This window comes from Phalangium opilio, unplaced genomic scaffold, assembly GCF_054372755.1.
Source record: "Phalangium opilio isolate 3A_F unplaced genomic scaffold, DU_Popi_V2 ptg000089l_1, whole genome shotgun sequence".
NCBI lineage: Eukaryota > Metazoa > Arthropoda > Arachnida > Opiliones > Phalangiidae > Phalangium > Phalangium opilio.
In genome coordinates this window covers 485,557-498,420 of record NW_028324194.1, presented here as the reverse complement: position 1 = coordinate 498,420, position 12,864 = coordinate 485,557, and the positions used below count along the sequence as shown (strand labels likewise).

The following is a 12,864-nucleotide window of genomic DNA, read 5'->3' as shown; positions in this document are numbered from 1 at the left end:
CAAGGGCATGTAGCGTTATGGATAACGCGTCTGCCTTCGAAGCAGAAGAATCCAGGTTCGAGTCCTGGCAAGCTAGGAATTAACATTTAAAGATGATTATTAGAGTGTAACGAAAGGGAAATCTATAAAATTGCAATGCTTCAATAGCATCTAGATAAACACCCAACGGGCTTGTGGCGCAATGGATAATGCGTCTGCCTACGAAGCAGAAGATTCCAGGGTCGAGTCCTGGCAAGCTCGGTGTTTGTTTTAGTAAAAGATCTTTTATGCGTCATAAAAAATTCATAAATACAATGTTTGGGAAAGTTTTTTATAGTAGAAGCAAGGGCATGTAGCGTTATGGATAACGCGTCTGCCTTCGAAGTAGAAGATTGCAGGTTCGAGTTCTGGCAAGCTCGGAATTAACATTTAAACATGGTTATAAGAGTATAACGGAAGTGAAATCTATAAAATTGCAATGCTTCAATAGCATCTAGATAAAAAGCTAACGGGCTTGTGGCGCAATGGATAACGCGTCTGCCTACGGAGCAGAAGATTCCAGGTTCTAGTCCTGGCAAGCTCGGTGTTTGTTTTAGTAAAAGATCTTTTTTGCGTCATAAAAAATGCATAAATACAATGTTTGGAAAACTTTTTTTGTAGTAGAAGCAAGGGCTTGTAGCGTTATGGATAACGCGTCTGCCTTCGAAGTAGAAGATTCAAGGTTCGAGTTCTGGCAAGCTCGGAATTAACATTTAAACATGGTTATAAGAGTATAACGGAAGAGAAATCTATAAAATTGCAATGCTTCAATAGCATCTAGATAAAAAGCTAACGGGCTTGTGGCGCAATGGATAACGCGTCTGCCTACGGAGCAGAAGATTCCAGGTACGAGTCCTGGCAAGCTCGGTGTTTGTTTTAGTAAAAGATCTTTTATGCGTCATAAAAAATGCATAAATACAATGTTTGGAAAAGTTTTTTATATTAGAAGGCCAGGGCTTGTAGCGTAATGGATAACTCGTCTGCCTACGAAGCAGAAGATTCAGGTTCGAGTCCTGGCAAGCTCGGAATTAACATTTAAAGATGATTATTAGAGTGTAACGGAAGGGAAATCTATAAAATTGCAATGCTTCAATAGCATCTAGATAAAAATCTAACGGGCTTGTGGCGCAATGGATAACGCGTCTGCCTACGGACCAGAAGATTCCAGGTTCGAGTCCTGTAGAGCTCGGTGTTTGTTTTAATAAAGGATCTTTTATGCGTCATAAAAAATGCATAAATACAATGTTTGGAAAAGTTTTTTATATTACAAAGCAAGGACTTGTAGCGTAATGGATAACGCGTCTGCCTTCGAAGCAGGAGGTTGCAGGTTCGAGTCATGGCAAGCTCGGTGTTTGTTTTAGTAAAAGATCTTTTATGCGCCATAAAAATGCATAAATACAATGTTTGGAAAAGTTTTTTATAGTAGAAGCAAGGGCATGTAGCGTTATGGATAACGCGTCTGCCTTCGAAGAAGAAGATTCAAGGTTCGAGTCCTGACAAGCTCGGAATTAACATATAAACATGGTTATTAGAGTATAACGGAATTGAAATCTATAAAATTGCAATGCTTCAATAGCATCTAGATAAAATGCTAACGGGCTTGTGGCGCAATGGATAACGCGTCTGCCTACGGAGCAGAAGATTCCAGGTTCGGGTCCTGGCATGCTCGGTTGTTTGTTTTAGTAAAAGATTTTTTTTGCGTCATAAAAAATTCATAAATACAATGTTTGGAAAAGTTTTTTTATAGTAGAAGCAAGGGCTTGTAGCGTAATGGATAACGCGTCTGCCTTCGAAGCAGAAGAATCCAGGTTCGAGTCCTGGCAAGCTAGGAATTAACATTTAAAGATGATTATTAGAGTGTAACGAAAGGGAAATCTATAAAATTGCAATGCTTCAATAGCATCTAGATAAACACCCAACGGGCTTGTGGCGCAATGGATAATGCGTCTGCCTACGAAGCAGAAGATTCCAGGGTCGAGTCCTGGCAAGCTCGGTGTTTGTTTTAGTAAAAGATCTTTTATGCGTCATAAAAAATTCATAAATACAATGTTTGGGAAAGTTTTTTATAGTAGAAGCAAGGGCATGTAGCGTTATGGATAACGCGTCTGCCTTCGAAGTAGAAGATTGCAGGTTCGAGTTCTGGCAAGCTCGGAATTAACATTTAAACATGGTTATAAGAGTATAACGGAAGTGAAATCTATAAAATTGCAATGCTTCAATAGCATCTAGATAAAAAGCTAACGGGCTTGTGGCGCAATGGATAACGCGTCTGCCTACGGAGCAGAAGATTCCAGGTTCGAGTCCTGGCAAGCTCGGTGTTTGTTTTAGTAAAAGATCTTTTATGCGTCATAAAAATTGCATAAATACAATGTTTGGAAAACTTTTTTTATAGTAGAAGCAAGGGCATGTAGCGTTATGGATAACGCGTCTGCCTTCAAAGTAGAAGATTCAAGGTTCGAGTTCTGGCAAGCTCGGAATTAACATTTAAACATGGTTATTAGAGTATAACGGAAGGGAAATCTATAAAATTGCAATGCTTCAATAGCATCTAGATAAAAAGCTAACGGGCTTGTGGCGCAATGGATAACGCGTCTGCCTACGGAGCAGAAGATTCTTGGTTCGAGTCCTGGCAAGCTCGGTGTTTGTTTTAGTAAAAGATCTTTTATGCGTCATAAAAAATGCATAAATACAATGTTTGGAAAAGTTTTTTATATTAGAAGGCCAGGGCTTGTAGCGTAATGGATAACTCGTCTGCCTACGAAGCAGAAGATTCAGGTTCGAGTCCTGGCAAGCTCGGAATTAACATTTAAAGATGATTATTAGAGTGTAACGGAAGGGAAATCTATAAAATTGCAATGCTTCAATAGCATCTAGATAAAAATCTAACGGGCTTGTGGCGCAATGGATAACGCGTCTGCCTACGGACCAGAAGATTCCAGGTTCGAGTCCTGGAGAGCTCGGTGTTTGTTTTAATAAAGGATCTTTTATGCGTCATAAAAAATGCATAAATACAATGTTTGGAAAAGTTTTTTATATTACAAAGCAAGGACTTGTAGCGTAATGGATCACGCGTCTGCCTTCGAAGCAGAAGGTTGCAGGTTCGAGTCATGGCAAGCTCGGTGTTTGTTTTAGTAAAAGATCTTTTATGCGCCATAAAAATGCATAAATACAATGTTTGGAAAAGTTTTTTATAGTAGAAGCAAGGGCATGTAGCGTTATGGATAACGCGTCTGCCTTCGAAGAAGAAGATTCAAGGTTCGAGTCCTGACAAGCTCGGAATTAACATATAAACATGGTTATTAGAGTATAACGGAATTGAAATCTATAAAATTGCAATGCTTCAATAGCATCTAGATAAAAAGCTAACGGGCTTGTGGCGCAATGGATAACGCGTCTGCCTACGGAGCAGAAGATTCCAGGTTCGAGTCCTGGCAAGCTCGGTTGTTTGTTTTAGTAAAAGATTTTTTTTGCGTCATAAAAAATTCATAAATACAATGTTTGGAAAAGTTTTTTTATAGTAGAAGCAAGGGCTTGTAGCGTAATGGATAACGCGTCTGCCTTCGAAGCAGAAGATTCCAGGTTCGAGTCCTGGCAAACTAGGAATTAACATTTAAAGATGATTATTAGAGTGTAACGAAAGGGAAATCTATAAAATTGCAATGCTTCAATAGCATCTAGATAAACACCCAACGGGCTTGTGGCGCAATGGATAATGCGTCTGCCTACGAAGCAGAAGATTCCAGGGTCGAGTCCTGGCAAGCTCGGTGTTTGTTTTAGTAAAAGATCTTTTATGCGTCATAAAAAATTCATAAATACAATGTTTGGGAAAGTTTTTTATAGTAGAAGCAAGGGCATGTAGCGTTATGGATAACGCGTCTGCCTTCGAAGTAGAAGATTGCAGGTTCGAGTTCTGGCAAGCTCGGAATTAACATTTAAACATGGTTATAAGAGTATAACGGAAGTGAAATCTATAAAATTGCAATGCTTCAATAGCATCTAGATAAAAAGCTAACGGGCTTGTGGCGCAATGGATAACGCGTCTGCCTTCGGAGCAGAAGATTCCAGGTTCGAGTCCTGGCAAGCTCGGTGTTTGATTTAGTAAAAGATCTTTTTTGCGTCATAAAAAAATTCTTAAATACAATGTTTGGAAAAGTTTTTTATATTAGAAGGCCAGGGCTTGTAGCGTAATGGATAACTCGTCTGCCTACGAAGCAGAAGATTCAGGTTCGAGTCCTGGCAAGCTCGGAATTAACATTTAAAGATGATTATTAGAGTGTAACGGAAGGGAAATCTATAAAATTGCAATGCTTCAATAGCATCTAGATAAAAATCTAACGGGCTTGTGGCGCAATGGATAACGCGTCTGCCTACGGACCAGAAGATTCCAGGTTCGAGTCCTGGAGAGCTCGGTGTTTGTTTTAATAAAGGATCTTTTATGCGTCATAAAAAATGCATAAATACAATGTTTGGAAAAGTTTTTTATATTACAAAGCAAGGACTTGTAGCGTAATGGATCACGCGTCTGCCTTCGAAGCAGAAGGTTGCAGGTTCGAGTCATGGCAAGCTCGGTGTTTGTTTTAGTAAAAGATCTTTTATGCGCCATAAAAATGCATAAATACAATGTTTGGAAAAGTTTTTTATAGTAGAAGCAAGGGCATGTAGCGTTATGGATAACGCGTCTGCCTTCGAAGAAGAAGATTCAAGGTTCGAGTCCTGACAAGCTCGGAATTAACATATAAACATGGTTATTAGAGTATAACGGAATTGAAATCTATAAAATTGCAATGCTTCAATAGCATCTAGATAAAAAGCTAACGGGCTTGTGGCGCAATGGATAACGCGTCTGCCTACGGAGCAGAAGATTCCAGGTTCGAGTCCTGGCAAGCTCGGTTGTTTGTTTTAGTAAAAGATTTTTTTTGCGTCATAAAAAATTCATAAATACAATGTTTGGAAAAGTTTTTTTATAGTAGAAGCAAGGGCTTGTAGCGTAATGGATAACGCGTCTGCCTTCGAAGCAGAAGATTCCAGGTTCGAGTCCTGGCAAACTAGGAATTAACATTTAAAGATGATTATTAGAGTGTAACGAAAGGGAAATCTATAAAATTGCAATGCTTCAATAGCATCTAGATAAACACCCAACGGGCTTGTGGCGCAATGGATAATGCGTCTGCCTACGAAGCAGAAGATTCCAGGGTCGAGTCCTGGCAAGCTCGGTGTTTGTTTTAGTAAAAGATCTTTTATGCGTCATAAAAAATTCATAAATACAATGTTTGGGAAAGTTTTTTATAGTAGAAGCAAGGGCATGTAGCGTTATGGATAACGCGTCTGCCTTCGAAGTAGAAGATTGCAGGTTCGAGTTCTGGCAAGCTCGGAATTAACATTTAAACATGGTTATAAGAGTATAACGGAAGTGAAATCTATAAAATTGCAATGCTTCAATAGCATCTAGATAAAAAGCTAACGGGCTTGTGGCGCAATGGATAACGCGTCTGCCTTCGGAGCAGAAGATTCCAGGTTCGAGTCCTGGCAAGCTCGGTGTTTGATTTAGTAAAAGATCTTTTTTGCGTCATAAAAAAATTCTTAAATACAATGTTTGGAAAAGTTTTTTATATTAGAAGGCAAGGGCTTTTAGCGTAATGGATAAAGCGTCTGCCTTCGAAGCAGAAGATTGCAGGTTCGAGTTCTGGCACCCTTACAAAAATCTTCTTAAGAACTCTTAAGAAAATTCCTTGGGAAATTTCTTTGGAAATCCTTAAGGCGTTCTTTAGGAAATTGGGGAATATTGGCCTCTTTTTCTTTGGAAATTGCTTTGGAAATATCTTTGGAATTTTCTTGGGAAATATCTTTGGAATTTTCTTGGGAAATATCTTTGGAATTTTCTTGGGAAATATCTTTGGAATTTTCTTGGGAAATGTCTTTGGAATTTTCTAGAGAAATGTCTTTGAAATTTACTTGGGAAATGTCTTTGGAAATTACTTGGGAAATATCTTTGGAATTTTCTTGGGAAATTTCTTTGGAATTTACTTGGGAAATGTCTTTGGAATTTACATGGGAAATATCTTTGGAATTTACTTGAGAAATGTCTTTGGAATTTTCTTGGGAAATATCTTGAGAAGTGGGTAACTTAATTTAGCCACTTGAAACGAGGATAGTTCTTACACGCAAAACCATATCCCAATACAGGGAGTGTAGTGAACTACACCCCATATAGCGAAGGAAGTTCTCGCATGCAGTGTGAAATTGCTTATAAAGTCAGACATTTAATCGACTTAAAAACATCCGTAAACGGCAGACATCTTTAAACTTGTGCAAATTGTATGGTGTACTATGTGGGTTTTGAAGGCTTTAACGGCCAAGCAGTAGATACAGACGTTGTTGTTAAATTTAATAATGTATATTCACTGAGAGTTTTTCAAGTATCAGAAACACGTTTAACCTAATTTTCTCTACAATGTTTTCTAAAAAATATTTATTTTGGACTCTAATTACGCTCGAAATAAAGATAAGAGAATTAAGCAAAAATTCCGACTGACAGCTTAGATTCCCTGTAAATCTAAACATAACGATTTTAATTATATACTCTTATTTTACTTTTAAAGAATTAGTCCCAGCCGGGAGTGTGGCGCACTCCTGTAAGCCAAGCTTCTGGGCGGCGAAGTTTGAGGGAATAAGACACGTGTCGGCGATCCTACCCTATAGGTGCCGACTGCCCCGTGTCCGCCGGAGGTGACTTGACCCCCACATCCCTTCCGTCACCTCCCTAGTAAATCTCATTTCCTTCCCTGCTTAAACACATACTGAACCCTGACTAATCGCATCCCTGTCGCGGACGTATGTGCCCTACTTACATTGAAACATCCACAATAGAAAAAAAAGAGTTAGTGACATAATTTTCGTCATCCACAAACTTAAAATGTGAAAAACTTTGGAAAATAAACCCTAAACCTTCTTTGGAAATTGATCTCAAGAATTCCTAAAGAATTTCGTTGGAAAATATTCCCTAGACGTTCTTTGGAAATTTATCTCTAGAAATCCTAAAGAGTTTTTCAGAAAATAATCCCAAGAAATTCTTTGGAAATTCATCTCTAGAATTCCTAAAGAATTTCTTTAGAAAATAATCCCTAGACCTTCTTTGGAAATTTATCTCTAGAATTCCTAAAGAATTTCTTGAGAAAATAATCCCAAGACATTCTTTGGAAATTTATCTCTAGAATTCCTAAAGAATTTCATTAGAAAATAATCCCAAGAAATTCTTTGGAAATTTATCTCAAGAATTCTTTAGGAAATTCCAAGGAAGTCTTTGGAAATTGTTTCTTTAGAAAATGATCCCAAGGGCTCCGTAGGGTTCCAAAGAAATTCCTTTAGAACTCTTAAGAAGTTTTTTGTAAGGGCAAGCTCGGAATTAACATTTAAACATGGTTATAAGAGTATAACGGAAGGGAAATCTATAAAATTGCAAAACTTCAATAGCATCTAGATAAAAAGCTAACGGGCTTGTGGCGCAATGGATAACGCGTCTGTCTACGGAGCAGAAGATTCCAGGTTCGAGTCCTGGCAAGCTCGGTGTTTCTCTTAGTAAAAGATCTTTTTTGCGTCATAAAAAATTCATAAATACAATGTTTGGAAAAGTTTTTTTATAGTAGAAGCAAGGGCATGTAGCGTTATGGATAACGCGTCTGCCTTCGAAGTAGAAGATTGCAGGTTCGAGTTCTGGCAAGCTCGGAATTAACATTTAAACATGGTTATAAGAGTATAACGGAAGGGAAATCTATAAAATTGCAATGCTTCAATAGCATCTAGATAAAAAGCTTACGGGCTTGTGGCGCAATGGATAACGCGTCTGCCTACGGAGCAGAAGATTCCAGGTTCGAGTCCTGGCAAGCTCGGTGTTTGTTTTATAAAAGATCTTTTATGCGTCATAAAAAATGCATAAATACAATGTTTGGAAAACTTTTTTTGTAGTAGAAGCAAGGGCATGTAGCGTTATGGATAACGCGTCTGCCTTCGAAGTAGAAGATTCAAGGTTCGAGTTCTGGCAAGCTCGGTATTAACATTTAAACATGGTTATAAGAGTATAACGGAAGGGAAATCTATAAAATTGCAATGCTTCAATAGCATCTAGATAAAAAGCTAACGGGCTTGTGGCGCAATGGATAACGCGTCTGCCTACGGAGCAGAAGATTCCAGGTACGAGTCCTGGCAAGCTCGGTGTTTGTTTTAGTAAAAGATCTTTTATGCGTCATAAAAAATGCATAAATACAATGTTTGGAAAAGTTTTTTATATTAGAAGGCCAGGGCTTGTAGCGTAATGGATAACTCGTCTGCCTACGAAGCAGAAGATTCCAGGTTCGAGTCCTGGCAAGCTCGGAATTAACATTTTAAGATGATTATTAGAGTGTAACGGAAGGGAAATCTATAAAATTGCATTGCTTAAATAGCATCTAGATAAACACCTAACGGGCTTGTGGCGCAATGGATAACGCGTCTGCCTACGGAGCAGAAGATTCCAGGTTCGAGTCCTGGCAAGCTCGCTATTTATTATAGTAAAAGATCTTTATGCGTCATAAAAAATGCATAAATACAATGTATGGAAAAGTTTTTTATATTACAAAGCAAGGACTTGTAGCGTAATGGATAACGCGTCTGCCTTCGAAGCAGAAGGTTGCAGGTTCGAGTCATGGCAAGCTCGGTGTTTGTTTTAGTAAAAGATCTTTTATGCGCCATAAAAATGCATAAATACAATGTTTGGAAAAGTTTTTTATAGTAGAAGCAAGGGCATGTAGCGTTATGGATAACGCGTCTGCCTTCGAAGAAGAAGATTCAAGGTTCGAGTCCTGACAAGCTCGGAATTAACATATAAACATGGTTATTAGAGTATAACGGAATTGAAATCTATAAAATTGCAATGCTTCAATAGCATCTAGATAAAAAGCTAACGGGCTTGTGGCGCAATGGATAACGCGTCTCCCTACGGAGCAGAAGATTCCAGGTTCGAGTCTTGGCAAGCTCGGTGTTTGTTTTAGTGAAAGATCTTTTATGCGTCATAAAAAATGCATAAATACAATGTTTGGAAAAGTTTTTTATATTAGAAGGCCAGGGCTTGAAGCGTAATGGACAACTCGTCTGCCTTCGAAGCAGAAGACTCAGGTTCGAGTCCTGCCAAGCTCGGAATTAACATTTAAAGATGATTATTAGAGTGTAACGGAAGGGAAATCTGTAAAATTCCAATGCTTCAATAGCATCTAGATAAACACCTAACGGGCTTGTGGCGCAATTGATAACGCGTCTGCCGACGGAGCAGAGGATTGCAGGTTCGAGTCTTGGCAGGCTCGGTGTTTGTTATAGTAATAGATCTTTTATGCGTCATAAAAAATGCAAAAATACAATGTTTGGAAAAGTTTTTTATAGTAGAAGTAAGGGCATGTAGCGTTATGGATAACGCGTCTGCCTTCGAAGTAGAAGATTCAAGGTTCGAGTCCTTACAAGCTCGGAATTAACATTTAAACATGGTTTTTAGAGTATAACGGAATTGAAATCTATAAAATTGCAATGCTTCAATAGCATCTAGATAAAAAGCTAACGGGCTTGTGGCGCAATGGATAACGCGTCTGCCTACGGAGCAGAAGATTCCAGGTTCGAGTCCTGGCAAGCTAGGAATTAACATTTAAAGATGATTATTAGAGTGTAACGAAAGGGAAATCTATAAAATTGCAATGCTTCAATAGCATCTAGATAAACACCCAACGGGCTTGTGGCGCAATGGATAATGCGTCTGCCTACGAAGCAGAAGATTCCAGGGTCGAGTCCTGGCAAGCTCGGTGTTTGTTTTAGTAAAAGATCTTTTATGCGTCATAAAAAATGCATAAATACAATGTTTGGAAAAGTTTTTTATAGCAGAAGCAAGGGCATGTAGCGTTATGGATAACGCGTCTGCCTTCGAAGAAGAAGATTCAAGGTTCGAGTCCTGACAAGCTCGGAATTGACATATAAACATGGTTATTAGAGTATAACGGAAGGGAAATCTGTAAAATTGCAATGCTTCAATAGCATCTAGATAAAAATCTAACGGGCTTGTGGCGCAATGGATAACGCGTCTGCCTACGGACCAGAAGATTCCAGGTTCGAGTCCTGGAGAGCTCGGTGTTTGTTTTAATAAAGGATCTTTTATGCGTCATAAAAAATGCATAAATACAATGTTTGGAAAAGTTTTTTATATTACAAAGCAAGGACTTGTAGCGTAATGGATAACGCGTCTGCCTTCGAAGCAGAAGGTTGCAGGTTCGAGTCATGGCAAGCTCGGTGTTTGTTTTAGTAAAAGATCTTTTATGCGCCATAAAAATGCATAAATACAATGTTTGGAAAAGTTTTTTATAGTAGAAGCAAGGGCATGTAGCGTTATGGATAACGCGTCTGCCTTCGAAGAAGAAGATTCAAGGTTCGAGTCCTGACAAGCTCGGAATTAACATATAAACATGGTTATTAGAGTATAACGGAAGGGAAATCTGTAAAATTGCAATGCTTCCATAGCATCTAGATAAAAAGCTAACGGGCTTGTGGCGCAATGGATAACGCGTCTGCCTACGGAGCAGAAGATTCCAGGTTCGAGTCCTGGCAAGCTCGGTGTTTGTTTTATAAAAGATCTTTTATGCGTCATAAAAAATGCATAAATACAATGTTTGGAAAAGTTTTTTATATTACAAAGCAAGGACTGGTAGCGTAATGGATAACGCGTCTGCCTTCGAAGCAGAAGATTCCAGGTTCGAGTCCTGGCAAGCTCGGAATTGACATATAAACATGGTTATTAGAGTATAACGGAAGGGAAATCTGTAAAATTGCAATGCTTCAATAGCATCTAGATAAAAATCTAACGGGCTTGTGGCGCAATTGATAACGCGTCTGCCGACGGAGCAGAGGATTGCAGGTTCGAGTCTTGGCAGGCTCGGTGTTTGTTTTAATAAAGGATCTTTTATGCGTCATAAAAAATGCATAAATACAATGTTTGGAAAAGTTTTTTATATTACAAAGCAAGGACTTGTAGCGTAATGGATAACGCGTCTGCCTTCGAAGCAGAAGGTTGCAGGTTCGAGTCATGGCAAGCTCGGTGTTTGTTTTAGTAAAAGATCTTTTATGCGCCATAAAAATGCATAAATACAATGTTTGGAAAAGTTTTTTATAGTAGAAGCAAGGGCATGTAGCGTTATGGATAACGCGTCTGCCTTCGAAGTAGAAGATTCAAGGTTCGAGTCCTTACAAGCTCGGAATTAACATTTAAACATGGTTTTTAGAGTATAACGGAATTGAAATCTATAAAATTGCAATGCTTCAATAGCATCTAGATAAAAAGCTAACGGGCTTGTGGCGCAATGGATAACGCGTCTGCCTACGGAGCAGAAGATTCCAGGTTCGAGTCCTGGCAAGCTAGGAATTAACATTTAAAGATGATTATTAGAGTGTAACGAAAGGGAAATCTATAAAATTGCAATGCTTCAATAGCATCTAGATAAACACCCAACGGGCTTGTGGCGCAATGGATAATGCGTCTGCCTACGAAGCAGAAGATTCCAGGGTCGAGTCCTGGCAAGCTCGGTGTTTGTTTTAGTAAAAGATCTTTTATGCGTCATAAAAAATGCATAAATACAATGTTTGGAAAAGTTTTTTATAGCAGAAGCAAGGGCATGTAGCGTTATGGATAACGCGTCTGCCTTCGAAGAAGAAGATTCAAGGTTCGAGTCCTGACAAGCTCGGAATTGACATATAAACATGGTTATTAGAGTATAACGGAAGGGAAATCTGTAAAATTGCAATGCTTCAATAGCATCTAGATAAAAATCTAACGGGCTTGTGGCGCAATGGATAACGCGTCTGCCTACGGACCAGAAGATTCCAGGTTCGAGTCCTGGAGAGCTCGGTGTTTGTTTTAATAAAGGATCTTTTATGCGTCATAAAAAATGCATAAATACAATGTTTGGAAAAGTTTTTTATATTACAAAGCAAGGACTTGTAGCGTAATGGATAACGCGTCTGCCTTCGAAGCAGAAGGTTGCAGGTTCGAGTCATGGCAAGCTCGGTGTTTGTTTTAGTAAAAGATCTTTTATGCGCCATAAAAATGCATAAATACAATGTTTGGAAAAGTTTTTTATAGTAGAAGCAAGGGCATGTAGCGTTATGGATAACGCGTCTGCCTTCGAAGAAGAAGATTCAAGGTTCGAGTCCTGACAAGCTCGGAATTAACATATAAACATGGTTATTAGAGTATAACGGAAGGGAAATCTGTAAAATTGCAATGCTTCCATAGCATCTAGATAAAAAGCTAACGGGCTTGTGGCGCAATGGATAACGCGTCTGCCTACGGAGCAGAAGATTCCAGGTTCGAGTCCTGGCAAGCTCGGTGTTTGTTTTATAAAAGATCTTTTATGCGTCATAAAAAATGCATAAATACAATGTTTGGAAAAGTTTTTTATATTACAAAGCAAGGACTGGTAGCGTAATGGATAACGCGTCTGCCTTCGAAGCAGAAGATTCCAGGTTCGAGTCCTGGCAAGCTCGGAATTGACATATAAACATGGTTATTAGAGTATAACGGAAGGGAAATCTGTAAAATTGCAATGCTTCAATAGCATCTAGATAAAAATCTAACGGGCTTGTGGCGCAATTGATAACGCGTCTGCCGACGGAGCAGAGGATTGCAGGTTCGAGTCTTGGCAGGCTCGGTGTTTGTTTTAATAAAGGATCTTTTATGCGTCATAAAAAATGCATAAATACAATGTTTGGAAAAGTTTTTTATATTACAAAGCAAGGACTTGTAGCGTAATGGATAACGCGTCTGCCTTCGAAGCAGAAGGTTGC

The 12,864-nt window shown here is 38.8% G+C and overlaps 20 non-coding genes across 20 annotated transcripts; all 20 read left to right on the top strand.

Annotated features, from left to right (window-relative positions):
* Positions 1-489: 489 nt before the first annotated feature.
* Positions 490-562, top strand: TRNAR-ACG (transfer RNA arginine (anticodon ACG)). Its single transcript has one exon. It is a non-coding gene; the product is annotated as a tRNA-Arg (tRNA).
* A 250-nt stretch (positions 563-812) lies between these two features.
* TRNAR-ACG (transfer RNA arginine (anticodon ACG)) lies at positions 813-885 on the top strand. The gene has a single exon. It is a non-coding gene; the product is annotated as a tRNA-Arg (tRNA).
* An 889-nt stretch (positions 886-1,774) lies between these two features.
* TRNAR-UCG (transfer RNA arginine (anticodon UCG)) lies at positions 1,775-1,847 on the top strand. The gene has a single exon. It is a non-coding gene; the product is annotated as a tRNA-Arg (tRNA).
* Positions 1,848-2,260: 413 nt separating this feature from the next.
* Positions 2,261-2,333, top strand: TRNAR-ACG (transfer RNA arginine (anticodon ACG)). Its single transcript has one exon. It is a non-coding gene; the product is annotated as a tRNA-Arg (tRNA).
* A 250-nt stretch (positions 2,334-2,583) lies between these two features.
* Positions 2,584-2,656, top strand: TRNAR-ACG (transfer RNA arginine (anticodon ACG)). The gene has a single exon. It is a non-coding gene; the product is annotated as a tRNA-Arg (tRNA).
* Positions 2,657-3,385: 729 nt separating this feature from the next.
* TRNAR-ACG (transfer RNA arginine (anticodon ACG)) lies at positions 3,386-3,458 on the top strand. The gene has a single exon. It is a non-coding gene; the product is annotated as a tRNA-Arg (tRNA).
* An 87-nt stretch (positions 3,459-3,545) lies between these two features.
* TRNAR-UCG (transfer RNA arginine (anticodon UCG)) lies at positions 3,546-3,618 on the top strand. The gene has a single exon. It is a non-coding gene; the product is annotated as a tRNA-Arg (tRNA).
* A 413-nt stretch (positions 3,619-4,031) lies between these two features.
* TRNAR-UCG (transfer RNA arginine (anticodon UCG)) lies at positions 4,032-4,104 on the top strand. The gene has a single exon. It is a non-coding gene; the product is annotated as a tRNA-Arg (tRNA).
* Positions 4,105-4,834: 730 nt separating this feature from the next.
* On the top strand, positions 4,835-4,907 carry TRNAR-ACG (transfer RNA arginine (anticodon ACG)). Its single transcript has one exon. It is a non-coding gene; the product is annotated as a tRNA-Arg (tRNA).
* Positions 4,908-4,994: 87 nt separating this feature from the next.
* Positions 4,995-5,067, top strand: TRNAR-UCG (transfer RNA arginine (anticodon UCG)). Its single transcript has one exon. It is a non-coding gene; the product is annotated as a tRNA-Arg (tRNA).
* A 413-nt stretch (positions 5,068-5,480) lies between these two features.
* Positions 5,481-5,553, top strand: TRNAR-UCG (transfer RNA arginine (anticodon UCG)). Its single transcript has one exon. It is a non-coding gene; the product is annotated as a tRNA-Arg (tRNA).
* A 1,955-nt stretch (positions 5,554-7,508) lies between these two features.
* TRNAR-ACG (transfer RNA arginine (anticodon ACG)) lies at positions 7,509-7,581 on the top strand. The gene has a single exon. It is a non-coding gene; the product is annotated as a tRNA-Arg (tRNA).
* A 250-nt stretch (positions 7,582-7,831) lies between these two features.
* TRNAR-ACG (transfer RNA arginine (anticodon ACG)) lies at positions 7,832-7,904 on the top strand. Its single transcript has one exon. It is a non-coding gene; the product is annotated as a tRNA-Arg (tRNA).
* A 249-nt stretch (positions 7,905-8,153) lies between these two features.
* On the top strand, positions 8,154-8,226 carry TRNAR-ACG (transfer RNA arginine (anticodon ACG)). The gene has a single exon. It is a non-coding gene; the product is annotated as a tRNA-Arg (tRNA).
* Positions 8,227-8,312: 86 nt separating this feature from the next.
* On the top strand, positions 8,313-8,385 carry TRNAR-ACG (transfer RNA arginine (anticodon ACG)). The gene has a single exon. It is a non-coding gene; the product is annotated as a tRNA-Arg (tRNA).
* Positions 8,386-8,476: 91 nt separating this feature from the next.
* Positions 8,477-8,549, top strand: TRNAR-ACG (transfer RNA arginine (anticodon ACG)). The gene has a single exon. It is a non-coding gene; the product is annotated as a tRNA-Arg (tRNA).
* Positions 8,550-9,599: 1,050 nt separating this feature from the next.
* On the top strand, positions 9,600-9,672 carry TRNAR-ACG (transfer RNA arginine (anticodon ACG)). The gene has a single exon. It is a non-coding gene; the product is annotated as a tRNA-Arg (tRNA).
* An 893-nt stretch (positions 9,673-10,565) lies between these two features.
* On the top strand, positions 10,566-10,638 carry TRNAR-ACG (transfer RNA arginine (anticodon ACG)). The gene has a single exon. It is a non-coding gene; the product is annotated as a tRNA-Arg (tRNA).
* A 729-nt stretch (positions 10,639-11,367) lies between these two features.
* On the top strand, positions 11,368-11,440 carry TRNAR-ACG (transfer RNA arginine (anticodon ACG)). Its single transcript has one exon. It is a non-coding gene; the product is annotated as a tRNA-Arg (tRNA).
* An 893-nt stretch (positions 11,441-12,333) lies between these two features.
* Positions 12,334-12,406, top strand: TRNAR-ACG (transfer RNA arginine (anticodon ACG)). Its single transcript has one exon. It is a non-coding gene; the product is annotated as a tRNA-Arg (tRNA).
* The last annotated feature ends 458 nt before the right edge of the window (positions 12,407-12,864 follow it).